We start from the raw sequence: 14,789 nt of genomic DNA, 5'->3' as shown, positions 1-14,789 counted from the left end.
TTTTTTACTAGTAATAAAACAAACCAAAATAGTCAAGCAGTTTTTGATACTTGCACCCAAAAAACAAACAAACAACAAAAAAAAAACAATGAAACTATTTAAATAAATAAATACTTCCTACTGCAGGCAGAGGGAGATTTATATTGGAAGTCACTTCCTTTCCATTATGAGCTGTCAGTTGCACTTGATTCTGCAAGGGACTCTCAGTGCAGTGACCGTTTTAACACCTCTGCAGTAGTGTGTGTGTGTGTGGGGGGGGGGGGCTGCCAATTCCTCTTGGACTACAAAAGAAAATCCTGAACAAAGGCCTGCAATTTAGCAACTTTTCTGGCTGTAGCTGGATAACTTCTAAGTACAGTGTAAAACAAGCTCTGAGCCAAACATAAATGAGGGTGATTAGAGACAGAAAAGCAGCAGTCATTTTACAGAAGGTATAGAAGATGACAGTGACTCACACAAAATGTCATTATATGTCAGTGGCATGGGAATTCGGTTACTTCTTTATGTCTGGCATGAGTCATACAAGGCATTCTTGAAATGCATTATGGGAAAGAGAAAGGATTGAGGAAGGACAAGATCACGTTGATACATCAAGCTCAACTGATAGCCATGTTGTGGAAAACAGGCTAAAATGACAAATAAAGCACTTAAGAGTGACTTTAAAGTGTTAAACTAGGTCAGGAAACAAAGACAGAGTGAAAAAAACAGATTTTTTTTAGTTCCAGGGTGGAGTTTTCCTTTAATATTTCTTTTCACAAATCCCAGAACTGGTGTTTGAAAAGACAAATGAGTGCTGATGCTGGGACCAAAGAGACTTTAGATACCATTGTATCTTTCTCAAGTGGAATCTAGCAACAGATATCGTGAGAATCATGGATTCCATGAGACCTAAAATCATGAGGTATTCCCAAGCACCCCAAAGCTCAATCCTATATGATGGAGTCAAAAAAGACTTTTCAATGTTCACTTTGAAACCAAACCTGAGCAGGAGATCTTACCCAAGTGAGAGATTCCTGACACTTTGAAAAAGATTCTGTAGAGATATGCAAGTTGTCTAAATAAGGAAAAATATGGGCATTCAGTAGCTTGCAATGGGCTATGACAGGAGCTAGACACTTGGTGAACACCCTTGAACTGGCAGCAGCTAGATTGACTAAAGCATTTAATGCTGGGTCAGTTCTGGGATAAGTGTAAACAGCTTGAATGACTGAGGAACTTTAAATATTCTATCTGCTTTCTTAGATGGATCAGGTTGATTGTCAGGGAAACCACAGGCTGTGTCACACACATCTTCCATTTCTGACAACACTGGGGAAATGGATGACCCTCGTGGCAGGAAAGCCCAGAAGGGCTTGGCACTCAACCTGTATTTTTTTGTTACTCCAACTGCCTTTACTTTTTTTCCCCCAACATCTTTATTGCATTTACACATATGACAAAGGCAATCTTACATTTATATAAATGAAAAACATTGAAACAACTGTAGTTGTAAACATTATACATCACTTATAAACCATCCAGTCATTGTCAGTTAAGCATTGTATGGCTCTTTCAAATCCTGCCTCTTAAACCTCGTTCCTACTCTGCATATATTGTTCCCATAATTCCCATTTTTTCCTATGTAGTTTGCTCCTTCCTTTTTCTAAAGATCCCAATTCTAATTGTTTTATCTCTGCTACTATATTCACTACTTCTAGTAAAGTTGGTCTAAACTTTGATTTCCATTTTCTAGTAATTGCTATTTTGGCTACCAGCATAATTAGATGCAGCAAGGCTTTACTATGTCTGGCAATTCCGAGTCTGTAGCATAACTCAGAAAACATCTCCTCCCCAGTCAGTCCAATCTGCTCACCCAGCATTTCCGACAGAGCAGTCTGCAGGGAATCCCAAAAGTCTGCCAGCTCATTACACTCTCAAAAATAGGTTCCCAGCTACCTCTTTCTTGCCCGTCACACCTCCAACTTTGCTATCCACCTGAGGAAAAATTCTTTGGAGTCTATTTAGGGTATAAAAATACCTGCGTAAACACTTCCAGGCAAGGATCCTAAATCTTCTAGACTTTATTGCATATTTGGGAGACATACATATATCCCTCCATTGTGTCTTTGTGAATTGCTTATCCAATCTCTTTTCCCAATCCTTTCTAAGCTCCTCTGATTGATTTTTTTATAATTATCATGCAATATTTTATATGCTTTACCAATTATCCCTTTTTTAACATCAGTTTCTGTTCTAGATTCTATTAAAAACTCTACCAGTGCTGGTTTTTCATTTAGGAGCTCCCTATTTCTTTCTCTTTGCCTATACTCTGATACCAATCCTTGATAGGGAAGGTAATCTCTAACCTGCAGTCCAAATAAATTATTGGCCTCTTCCTATTCTATTACCTTTCCCTTTCTAGTTATTTGCTCCCAATACCTTGGTTCCTTTGCCAGTTTTCTTCAATAAATTCCAGCCCCTTCTAGCCTATTATCTGTATCCATGACCAAAGTTAACCCTATCGGCAACATCTCTTTTCTACATTCTCGTGCTGTTGGTCAGATCAGCTTGAGTTGACTAATGGTTTGGGTATGTGGAAGGTGCCCTGAAGCTTTGGGAGCTGGCTGGCTAGCTATTGTATCCTATGCAAGATATAACCCATGTAGCTTAGGCTACTGTGGAAGTGATCAATATGAAGGGCATCCCTCCTCACCACCACCTCGGAGATGTGAGTGGGTCATGCCCCTTCACTCCTTGTTCTCCCTGTTAGTCTCCTCCAGTGCTAGAGTCATTATTTGAACCCTGATCACCTGGGTTGCAGTTAGGGGAACGTCTCTGTACTTCATGGAGCCAGGCTAAAACATGCACTTATGCTGCAGAGTGTACAAGCAAGAAAAACAACCCTATTCTGGTCTTATATTTAAGATAATAAATAACAATGGGAGAAGACAGGAAGACTTTCCTCTTCCCAGCAAGGTACCTTTCTGTCACATGGTCTCTGCAAGATAAAATCATTATGCCAAGCTGATGATAATAAAAAGAACATGTCTCCACTGCTTGTATCTCTGATTATTTACTGAAAGCAAGTTTGATAAACATGATCGTGACATCAGTAAATAATTCCCTTAATAACATGCAAACAATGTTTTAGACAGTCATAACTTAGGTGCTCAACAAACATTATCGAGCTGTGCAAACATACTCTTTAAATGGAATTCTCCTTAACCAGAATATAGAAAGCAATTATACCCTTTTTTCATATTTCCTAGTCTTAACAAGTCCTTTCCTTTCCATAATCTACAATGCCTTGTTGCATTTAGCAAATATCTGTCATATACTAAATAGCCTAAGTGAATTTTAGTCAGTTTTATCTTTTCCTATTTCCATCTGACTCACAATAATTACAATAATATCAACTTTTTCTCTCCTTCCATTATTTTGAACACCTCATTTCTGGCACTAGGACCAGCTGCAGCAAAACACAATGAATATGAGTACTCTGACCTTTCTTCAGTTTTTGATTAAATTATATTCTATGTTGTTTGTATGCCAGTCATTCTCCATCATTGCAAATTCTTTTAAGGCCTTGGTTGCAGCAGTCAGTGAATCACTGCCAAAAAAGACATTTGCATGGAGGCCGCAGCTGAGCAAAGGAACCACTGATACGCTTCACTTTAAAATGAACCGTCTTTCTAAGGTGTTTAGGAAACAGGAAGCAATTTATTATGACATTTGTTGACTGAGAAATGATAGATTAGAGATAAAAATGAATATATCCCCATCCATGACTCACAGATGTCTGACCACGTTCCATTGTCCCATGACAGAATACAGTGCTTCTTGTAATTGATAACAGTTTATCACTAGATTAATCCTGAACAGAACTTGGGCCTGGCTTTTCCAGTCTTGTCAGTCGCCCTTAGTAACAGCATATGTTTGGGTGGGAAACTAAAACACAAAAACTGAGACAAGAACACTAATGGACTGGTCTTTGCCATTAAAAGGAAAGTGCAAGAAAAAAATATAATTTAGGGAAGAATTTTAAGTTTGAAACAATGAGCATTAGCACAAATGATATAACATTAGCATGGTTAAGAGTGTTACGGTTGCTGTATTGGGACAGGCATGATATGAATCAGCAGAATACCAGGTAAACTAAAAAGTATACAATTTGCTATGCAGCAATCAAGTAAGTATGGCTGTAGTCTAATACACCTTTAGACAAACTGATTTCCCGGATAGTTTGAAAAGCTTTTTAGGTTCTTATTAAGCTTATAGCTGTGGAGACAATCAAGAAGCTCAGACACACTGCTCAGTAGGTGATGGAGACTAATAATACTCCCCATTAAATAGATTATTCCTCACAATTCCCAGACAACAATTTGTGATCACCTAACCAGTCAGGCAGACTGGTTTTAAAGGCTGCTGAGGGAGTTGTCTGCTTAATATGTAAAAACAGCCTGTTCCAGAAACAGTGGATACACTGGATTCAGTGCCTGTCACAGAATCTGTTGCTGTTTATGTGGTAGTATAAGTGTATGGCTCTGCAGGTGCTTGCTTTATCTCTGCCTTTGTTTAGGTGAAGAAAATCAAAGAATGCCGGACCATTCATAGCAGAGAAGGCTAACCAGAGAGCATGCCTTAGTTGACTATGAACCTTCTACTTTCTTTAAGGAACTCAGTCTACACCAATAATTGCTTTTCAGACCTGAGCACCATACATCTACCTAAGACAGCTTTTTTTGCCAGAAAACCCACACCTGCAGTATGTAAAGACAGTTTTTATGTGGGTAACTACATTATTATAAACAAATGTAGAGTGCAAACGAGTCAAAACAATTGAGTATCTTGCTCTGTGGCACAGAGAGATAAAGCCTTAACCATGACCCAGATGACCTAAAGTCATTTAGTTGCTCAGGCACAAAATAAGGTTACCACCTATCCCTCTTTACACACTATAGTCACTATCTGGTTAGATGTGTCCAGTGAAAAAAACAAGAACATTTGCAAATATACTAATATTATGGTAAAAAATAATATTATGGTCAAAAATAAGTTATACGTTTCTTCTAATGGCTGCACAAAAAGTAAGTTATCGTAACATTCCGTCTGTGTTCTCCATTTTCATTCTTCCTCAATATGTGGGTTCAGATCCAGTCCTTGGAACCAACTCACCTACTTTTCACAGCTCATGGCTACTGCAAATTCTCTAGCTCCTCCCTTACCCATAATGCTGTTGTCCCCCCTCCATACATCAGATCTTGTTTGCTACTTTTAATTGCTAAATAACAATGTAAGAGATAATGATTATATGAGAAAACACTATCTGTAGATCAAAAGGAGAAACTTTGGTTCCCTCAGTATCTTCTCATTCTTCCAGAAGTCATAAGCAAGAAAGGTAGGGGGTCAGAGAGAAGGGAGATGAGGAAGAATAAAACTGGACAACAGAGATGGAACGCTATGGTTAGCACATAACTACTTTACCTGATGTTGTCAATTTTTATTTGTTCCTCAACATGTAGGACAGAGTCCCCAGCTACATGAATCCTGGGTAGACTCTAAAAAAAGGATATTCCTGAGAACAATTAAGCCAAAGGCTGCTCTTCCCCTATAGACCAGATCAACTTTGTAAAGAGTAATAAAAGTATGAGGATTACCCCAAGTGGCTGCAGCACAAATTTTGCCCATGGAATAACTGGATAGAAATAATGAAGAGGTTGCCATGGATCTAGTTGAATGAGCCGTCAAGGATTTTGGCAGAAATAAAGCCAATTTGTTGTAGACAAAGGAAATGCAATCAGTTAGCTGTTTAGCTAAAGTTATTTTGGTAACTGGCTTTCCCAATCTTGAGTCTGAAAAGGAGACGAATAATTGACACGACATTCTGAATTTTTCAGTTATGTACAGATAGAAACTTAATTGTTTGTGAACGTCCAACAAATGTAAAATATATTCACCTTTGCTGGGGAAATCTGAGAAGAAGACTGTAAGGTTGATTGATTAATGTTGGATCCTTGTACCACCTTAGTAAGAAAAGATAGACTGGTTTGTAAGGACACCCTATCGTTACGAAAAATCAAATAAAGAGGTTTAAAAGATAAGGCATGTAGTTCTGAAATTCTCCCAGCCAATGTAATGGCTACCAAATATATCATTTTCCACATTAAAAACTTGAATTCACATTTTGCAGCTGGTTCAAATGGTGATTGAGTCAGTCGGGCTTGTAACACTAAATTCAAATCCAGTGGTGGAGTAGGATCTTTAAAGGGAGGCTTTAGTAAAAAGGTTCCTTTTATAAATGCCTTACCAATTCATAATGAAGCTAAGGTAGAATTGTCAACTCTGTCATGAAAATTAGAAATGGCAGCTAACAGTACTTTAACTGTTGATGAACTGGCCCCTTCATTAAAAATAGAAGCCAAAAATTAAAGAACTGCGGGTACTGGTACTGAAAAGGGATTGATGTGTTTCTGCTGTACCCAAAAAACAAATCTTTTCCATTTACTTTTGTAAATCTTCCTAGTGGAAGCTTTGTGGGAAAACAAAATAATGTGACAGGGGAGGAAAGCCTGGGCTGTCTAGCTATCAATGAAATTGGAGAAACCATGTGGTCAACTTTAGTCCAAAAATGTCTTGGTGAATCTTGTCTGTCAGATGAGACAGAAGGTCTGGAATTAGATCCAAGACACAAGGGAGATGAACTAGATGAGGCCAAAGGAAGGGAAAGCAAATCTGATGAGGCCAATAAGGGGCAATGAGAATTACTGTGCTCTTCAACTGAGATGCTTTATGAAGAAACATGGGGATCATAGGAGTTGGAGGGTAAGCGTACAGGAGACCCAGGGGGTCAATCATGGAGGAGAGCATCTCTCTTTGACTCCCCTGGTGGGGGGATCAGGGCAAAAAAACCTACTGCATTTGTTGTTGAGCGGAGATGTAAAGAAGTCTCAGCACGACTGGCCCCATTAATGGAATATCTTTTCTGCAGTTTTCTTGTTGAGAGACTACTTGTGGGGCAATAGGATAGACCTGCTCAAGTTGTCTGCTATCACCTTGGATTTCCCTGGAATGTGCATTGCTCTCAGAAATCGACTGGATGAGACTGCCCATTGCCACATGTTCAGAGCTTCTCGACATAAAGGTCAAGATCTGATTCCTCCTTGTTTGCTGATGTGCCAGACTACTGACATATTGTCCATCTGAATCCCAATAATCCCTGAAGGGAGAGTTTTGAAAGGCCTGCAATGCTAGGAAAACTGCTGTCATTTCTAGGACACTGAAATGCATGTTGGCCTCTTCTGCCGCCCAGGTACCTTGGACTATCTTTCCCAAGAAGTGCTCCCACAACCCAAATTGGGAGGCATCTGTAGTCACTATGGCCTTGGGATGAGGAAGTATGAAGGCATGGCCATGTAAAATATGTTCTGAGCAAATCCACCACCTCAAGTATCTTTCGCATGCCTGAGTTATTTTGATTTGGCAGGACAAAGGCTAAGTTGCCAGGGCCAACTGAAGAATTCTCATATGGTATAATGCCAATAGTACTAGAATTATGGCAGCAAACATCGACCCTAAAGTCTTTAGAATCAGTCTGGCTGACAGTGAGGAATTCTGGATTATCTTTTGGACTTGAAGTTGAATCGTCTGTACCTTTGGCAAGGAAATGGAGGCTGTCACTGATACAGTGTTGAACAAGGCTCCTATGAATTATAGGACATGAGTGGTTCTTGTTGAGATTTGTTGAGATTGATTGTAATGCATAGGTGAGAGCACAACTGGAGTACATAATCTCATGCTGTGATCAGTAGATGCCTGGTCAGAGTGGTTATGAGCCAGTTGTCCAGGTAAGCAAACACTCAGAATCCATGCAGTCTCAAATAAGCTACTCATACTGCCATTCATTTGGTGAACACCCTGGGGACTATGGTGAAGCCAAAGGGCAGTACCCTGAATTGGTAATGACTGGCTCCCAGCCAGAAGCGTAGGTATCTCCTGGATTGCATGTTCATTTTTATGTGATATTATGCATCCTGAAGACCTACTGAGCACATCCAGTCGTCCTTGTGCAGGAAAGGCAAAATGGACTAAACTGGGACCATCCGAAACTTTGTAGGCTGAACCAATTTGTTCAGATTGCTGAGATCCAAAACTGGTCTCAGTCCCATTTCTTTGGCACTAAAAAGATACTGAGTAAGTTCCGGATTCTTTCTGGTCTGGGGGGACCTGCTGGATGGTTCTTTTTTCTCGCAGCTTTTTATTTCTTGAGTTGCTACTTTCCTCTGAGTGGGTGGAACACTGGAATTTTTGTTTACTGTTGAAGGAGGGGTTAGAGAAAAGGAAATTATATAACCTCTGGAAATAATCCTCTGCAACCATATATCTTCTGAAATATCCAGGTAGGCTCTCTGGTGCAGGGATAGATGACCCCTGACTGTCTCCAGAGGTGGAAAATTGGGCCTCCTTTCAGGAGCACTGATAAGATCTGTCAAAGAAGGAATTTCTGGACCCCTGATTCTGTGGGCCTCCTCTGGCATGTGGGTGGCATTTTCAGTTAGAATTCCCCACTCTACCCTGGGGGGGGGGGATCTATCTCCACATGGATCATGGAAAGGACCCAGAGACTTTCTGAACCACATTTTCCAACCACCTCATTGATTCCTAGAGAAGGTTCTTTGAGGGGTCAAAAAATGTATGCCCACTGCAGACAGGGCCTTACCATCTTGTTCAAACCTGGAGAGTATGTCTTTAACTTTAGAGCCAAAGAACTTCCGTCAAAAGGTACATTGATGAAGGAGGACTTGAAGGGCTCCTCAAAATCACACAGGTGCATCCAGGCATGTCTCCTAATGGAAATGCCTGAACCCACCACCCATGAGGTACCTTCAACTGCATGTGAAATGAGCCTCATGGAAGAATTTGCTATGGACTGTAAGATAGCCAACTGTGATGCAATAGAAGTCTGTGCCTCAGCAGTTACTGCTCCAGAGAGGGATTTGGTGAGTTCCTTAATCAAATCCCTCTGAAGTCTGGTGAAGTGCGCCAAATAGTTCAGCGATCTAAGTGTGAAAGTTGTTGAAGCGTAAACATGCTTTCTAAATCTGTCCAATGCCCTAGACTCCCTGTTATGGGGATGAACAGATGAACTCTGCACATGAGTTCTTTCTTTGTAGCTGTCACTACGACCATGGCAATGGTATTCCTTTGCTCAAGAACTCTTTGCCCTTTGGTGGTGCCAGGATCCTATCTGGTCTCTTGGGGACTGGCTCAACAGAATTGTGTTTCTTCCATGGCTGCTGAGAGATTAAGTCAATGAGCTCATCACCGGGAGGAGTCATCCAGGAAGTAGATGGGCCAGACCCAAATGCTTCCGGGAATACTGATTCCTTTTGGGAAGAATTAATGACAGACTAACCACCCCTTTGCTTAAGGATCTCCAAAATGTCTCCAAAGGAGACATCATTAGCTGGTGACCTTGGGGACACTTCCCCTTCATCAAAATCAGTATCTTCTGTGATTGATCGACTTCTGTGGGAAGTCTAAGTGCCTTCTCTTGCACTTCCTCTTCCTAGGGACTTCTTTGGTGGGGTGCTCCAGAGAAGTACTGGAAGATACAAGTACAACCTGTTAGGAAGCCTGGAGACTTTGGGTTGGCTGTCCCTGTGGAGTAGAGTGATGAGGCTCATAGCAAAAAACATATGGGAACCAGATGGCAGATCCGGGGGGGGGGGGGGTGGAGTCATCTGAATTCTGGAAGAGAATACTCTTTCAACTACCTCAAAGGCAGAATACCCCAGGGAGAAGAAAGCTGATGGAGTCAAGACAACATGCTTCCAGACCATCAGCTCCCTCTGAAAGGCAGCCCAACCGAGGCAGAAGTCAGAGCCGAGCTGTCCAATGCCAAGGCCCCAAAAGGCATAGACAGCTCTGACAAATTCAGAATTGACTCTAACACCTCAGAGCCGACAAAGAAACTTCAACTCCAAGAGTCATCCTGCTCCAACACATTCGGAGTCAATCCATTCTGAGAAGGTATAGAATCTGAAGATACAACCATCTTCGGATCCAATATAGACGGTCCCGGAAGGCTCAGATCTAAGGGCTTTGAAGCCAAAGGTTGGATTGGAGAAGGAGCCAAGATAGGTGCAGTGATACTAATGACAGTGTCCTGACCTGAAGGGATGGGAGCCGGGAGAACTCCCATCTGTATCTGTGCTGAGAAAAACTTCCTCATCATTCTATCCATATCTGCCTCTGTAAGACTCCTGGAAGAAAAGGAAGAAGCTAATGAAGGAGATCTACAGTGTTAGCACCTCTCTAAAAAGGTGCAAGGTATCGAAGAGGGGACCGGGTCTAGAAAGGACCCATAATGGGTCCAGGAGAGCTCTTCTGGCTCCGAGAGAACCAGACCTGATGAAGCAGACTGAGTATCCGAAACAGTCAGATCAGAGGATTTGGTCTTCAGATCCAACCATTTTGAGATCTTCTGGGCTGGATCCTTGTTCAGATCAGCTGATGGAGTAGAGGCTCCAGAACATTCAGGTAGTCATTTTCTCCACTCTTGTTGACCTGCCTTGGATGAATGAGCACCAGCCACTAACTCTGAAAAAGTTGTAGGGAGAAGTTCCTTCAAAATCAATTAATTCTTTCTATCGACCAAAACCCCTGGATTAAAAGATTTACAAATTTTGCAAAGGACTTTCAAATGGGCAGGGCCCAAATAATAAACACAAGAGTTGTGGGCATCAGACAAAGGGATCTTGTGACCACACTCATTACAGTTTTTGAAACGCGAAGGTTTTTCAGCCATTATACTTGTAAAACAGCAAAGGAGTATAAGGCAGAAAAGTTTTTTTTTCAAAGGTTAGGAAAGAAAAGAAAAAGTATCAATAATGGAAGGAAGAATTACTGCAACTGTAGAAGAGAAAGTTGGGGAAAAACTACAAACAATGTTATCAAGATACTCAGAAAAACATGTAGGGGTAAGGAAGGTTAGCTTGGAATAAATTTAAGAAGTAGAAAATAGAAACTACACTAGAAAGGGAGAAAGGTATAACACCCCAAAACTTTTATAACTCACTAAATGCTTGAGAGCTGACAGCGACCACATCTGTACATGAAGGTGGCAAACAAGATCTAGGGTATGGAGGTGGCTGCAGCACTATGGGTAAGGGAGGAGCTAGAGAGTTTGCAGTAGGCATGACCTGTAAAAAGCGGCTGAGTCAGATCAAATCCCAACATGTTGAGGAACGAATGAAAATTAACAACATGAGATCAATTATTTTATATCTAAAACTCCTTAATGTTATACTAAGCAACAGAAATAACTCAAATTTTACATGAGTGAACTTTTATTCAAACAAAAAAAAAAGTGAACTCCAGTGCTTTGTGCTGGTTATGGGTATGATTTGTCCTGCAAAAATCTAACATTTCCATTAAAAGTCACACTATGGGTACTTGAAAAGGTGGCTACCCTACTAGAAGAACTATGTGGTGGAGGATAGATGTGAATGGCTAGTACTGGTTCACCCATCCTGGGGGAGGAGTAGCTCCAGTCAGCTGATAGCCTATATGCAGATTGGTGACTTGTACAGCACTGATATGCCCAGGACCAGAGTTTTGGGAGGTGTGATCCCAAGCCATAATTACTAGCCTTTGTAACTTGTTGGTGGAAGCATGCCCAAGCAAGCGAAAGCTACTGGGCTTGCTGTGGTGAAGCAGGTGCTTACATAAGTCACTAGGGGCAGGGCTAGAGCCCTAACAGAAAATGCTGTCATTGAAGGGATGCTGGCAAGGGCACACATTCTCCATGGTTGCCTGCATGATGGCCTTCTGGCTGTCTCTCACCTGTGCACTGAGTATACCTAGCATGGGGAAATGAGTGAGCTCAAGATACACTGGGACAAGATTGACAGTCAGCAGCAATGATAGAACAACTAGAAAATAAAAAAAAATAAACTTGGTCATACCATCCTACAGCATAAGCATAATCTGATTACAAAAATAAAGGACAGTTATGATAGCTAATTAGTAACAGCAATGCCTGACCTGTGATATACTTTGATATGCTGTTATGGTTTGAAATCAATTCTGAAACTTGCTGATAGACACACTGTTAGTTTTCTACCTCAGACTACAGTGTTAAAGGTTTAAGACAAGACACAATGTCAGTATGGCCCAGAAAGGAGCAACTGAGCACGCTATAAATATTCTTTCTACTTAGAATGAGGGAGAGAGGGAAATGAAGTTACTTCCCCCCCCCAAAAAAAAATACACAAAACTTCAATCAAAAATCATAAACGGACATCTGTACAAAATCACTGTGTTTTGCAGAGGGCAAAACCTCTCAACACTTTGTAGGGGCCTGCACCCCCACACCTCCTGCTATTTAATGTAACCACCTCCAAAACCACAATTAGTTACTACAAAAAGAAATACTGTTTTGCAGGAAAAAAGACTTTTTGTAGGAAAAAAAGTATTTTGTTTTGTTCTTTTCTTAGATAAAAACATATAGTGACAATGACATTTTTGGAATAAATCAACAGTTATGAAACACAATGCTTGAATTATTCCATTTCACACACTTGCATTTTGACAGAAGAAATGACAAAGAATATTCATGCCTGCATCACAAGGATGTATGTAATTGCTTATGTCAGATAGAGTTAGGTATGTTTGCATCATATCGATATCTGGTGTCAGTGTTAATACTATCCTGCTGATTATGGGACAAAAATTTTATGAAAAACTAGTCTCTATATATCTAGGTCACTGTATGTTATATAATTACCTAGCATTACTTTCTCACCTTTAGAAAGAATGCAGCCCCTATGTTTTCGTGTGGTCCATTTTGACACTAGAAGACATCTAAGTACTGAAAATCCAAGAGCTGTAGCAAACTGCATGAAGAATGCAGACTTGTGACAGTATACAAACACTGGGTATCTGTATCACAGCATGGATGCTGCTGACGTTGTTTAGTATGGCAGGCATTAGGGCATAGAAACAAAAAGGTATAGTAACAAACTGAGAGTCACACTATAGACTGGAGAAGGTAGTGAAGTAGAGAAGTTGTGGAGGAACATATCAAATTAACTACCAAAATCAGTATTAATCTAGCTTTAAATGAAGTAATAGACAATTACATCAGTACTCTTGGGTTTCCCAAAACACAACGGCAGTTAGATAATCATGACTGGATATTAATCTAAAAATGAATCTTTAAGGGGATGTAAGCCCCTTGTACCCCATGTGCCAGGGTACATCACTCCCAAACACCCACCACTTCTTCTTCTTTTGGCTTTTCCCGGTTAGGGGTCGTCACAGCGGATCACCTGTTTCCATTTCTTCCTGTCCTCTGCATCTTACTCCCAAACACCCACCACTTCTTCTTCTTTTGGCTTTTCCCGGTTAGGGGTCGTCACAGCGGATCACCTGTTTCCATTTCTTCCTGTCCTCTGCATCTTGCTCTGTCACACCAACCACCTGCATGTCCTCTCTAACCACATCCATAAACCTTATATTAGGCCTTCATCTTTTCCTCTTACCTGGCAGCTTCATCCTTCGCATTCTTTTCCCAATATACCCAGCATCCCTCCTCAGCACATGTCCAAACCAACGCAATCTCGCCTCTCTGACTTTGTCTCCAAACTGTCCAACCTGGGCTGACCCTCTAATATACTTATTCCTAATCCTGTCTACCCTCGTCACACCCAGTGCAAATCTTAACATCTTTAACTCTGCCACATCCAGCTCTGACTCCTGCCTTTTTGTCAATGCCACTGTCTCCAACCCATATAACATAGCTGGTCTCACTACCTTTTTGTAGACCTTCCCTTTCACTCTTACTGGTACTCATCTGTCACAAATCACTCATGACACTCTTCTCCACCCACTCCACCCTGCCTGTACTCTCTTCTTCACCTCTCTTCCACACTCGCCATTATTCTGAACTGTTGATCCCAAGTATTTAAACTCATCCACCTTCGCCAATACTACTCCCTGCATCCTAACCATTCCTCTATCCTCCCTTTCATTCACACACATATATTCTGTCTTAGTCCAGCTAACCTTCATTCCTCTCCTCTCTAGAGCATATCTCCACCTCTCCAGGGTCTCCTCAACCTGTTCCCTACTCTCACTACATATCACAATGTCATCTGCAAACATCATAGTCCATGGGGACTCCTGTCTGATCTCATCTGTCAACCTGTCCATCACCAGTGCAAATAAGAAAGGGCTCAGAGCTGATCCTTGATGTAATCCCACCTCCACCTTAAACCCATCTGTCACTCCCGCTGCAGATCTCACCACTGTCACACTACCCTTGTACATATCCTGTACCACTCTTACATACTTCTCCGCCACTCCCGACTTCCATACATCCACCACTAATTAATATTATCATCTCTAAGGTTAATATAGCTCAACAAAATGTTTTTTATCACAAAAAAATCAAGGATCTACCGTTCTCCTTTCATAAGTAAACCTGCAGAAAAGCATCATTACCTAAATACAGTGTTTGAATTTGTCGGATTTAAATACTGTTTCAGCAGAAGAAATGACACCTGAATTGTGTGATATAATTTATAGAACCTTCAATTCTTCATTAGCTTGCACAGGTCAAGTTGATGAAATAACATGCTGCATTGTTGCTACTGCTTATAATATCATTACTAGGTTTATGCATATGATAAATGCTTGCCTATGCTACACCTTCCTGTAATAACATAAACATGTTCCTCTTTTTGAGAAACAAACATCATTTTTTACAGTTCCTTAAAAAGTTTTAAATGAAACCCAACAAAGGTCTC

The 14,789-nt window shown here is 40.8% G+C and overlaps 1 protein-coding gene across 4 annotated transcripts in view; it reads right to left on the bottom strand.

The window, feature by feature from the left end:
* The window catches only part of CKLF (chemokine like factor), a 601,280-nt gene that overhangs the window by 395,836 nt on the left and 190,655 nt on the right, over positions 1-14,789 (bottom strand). The window lies entirely within an intron of this gene.

Source organism: Protopterus annectens, chromosome 8.part1 (genome assembly GCF_019279795.1).
Source record: "Protopterus annectens isolate FY-2018-M chromosome 8.part1, PAN1.0, whole genome shotgun sequence".
In the NCBI taxonomy this organism is placed as follows: domain Eukaryota; kingdom Metazoa; phylum Chordata; order Ceratodontiformes; family Protopteridae; genus Protopterus; species Protopterus annectens.
Note: the sequence above shows the minus strand (reverse complement) of the source record. Positions and strands in the feature narration are given on the sequence as shown.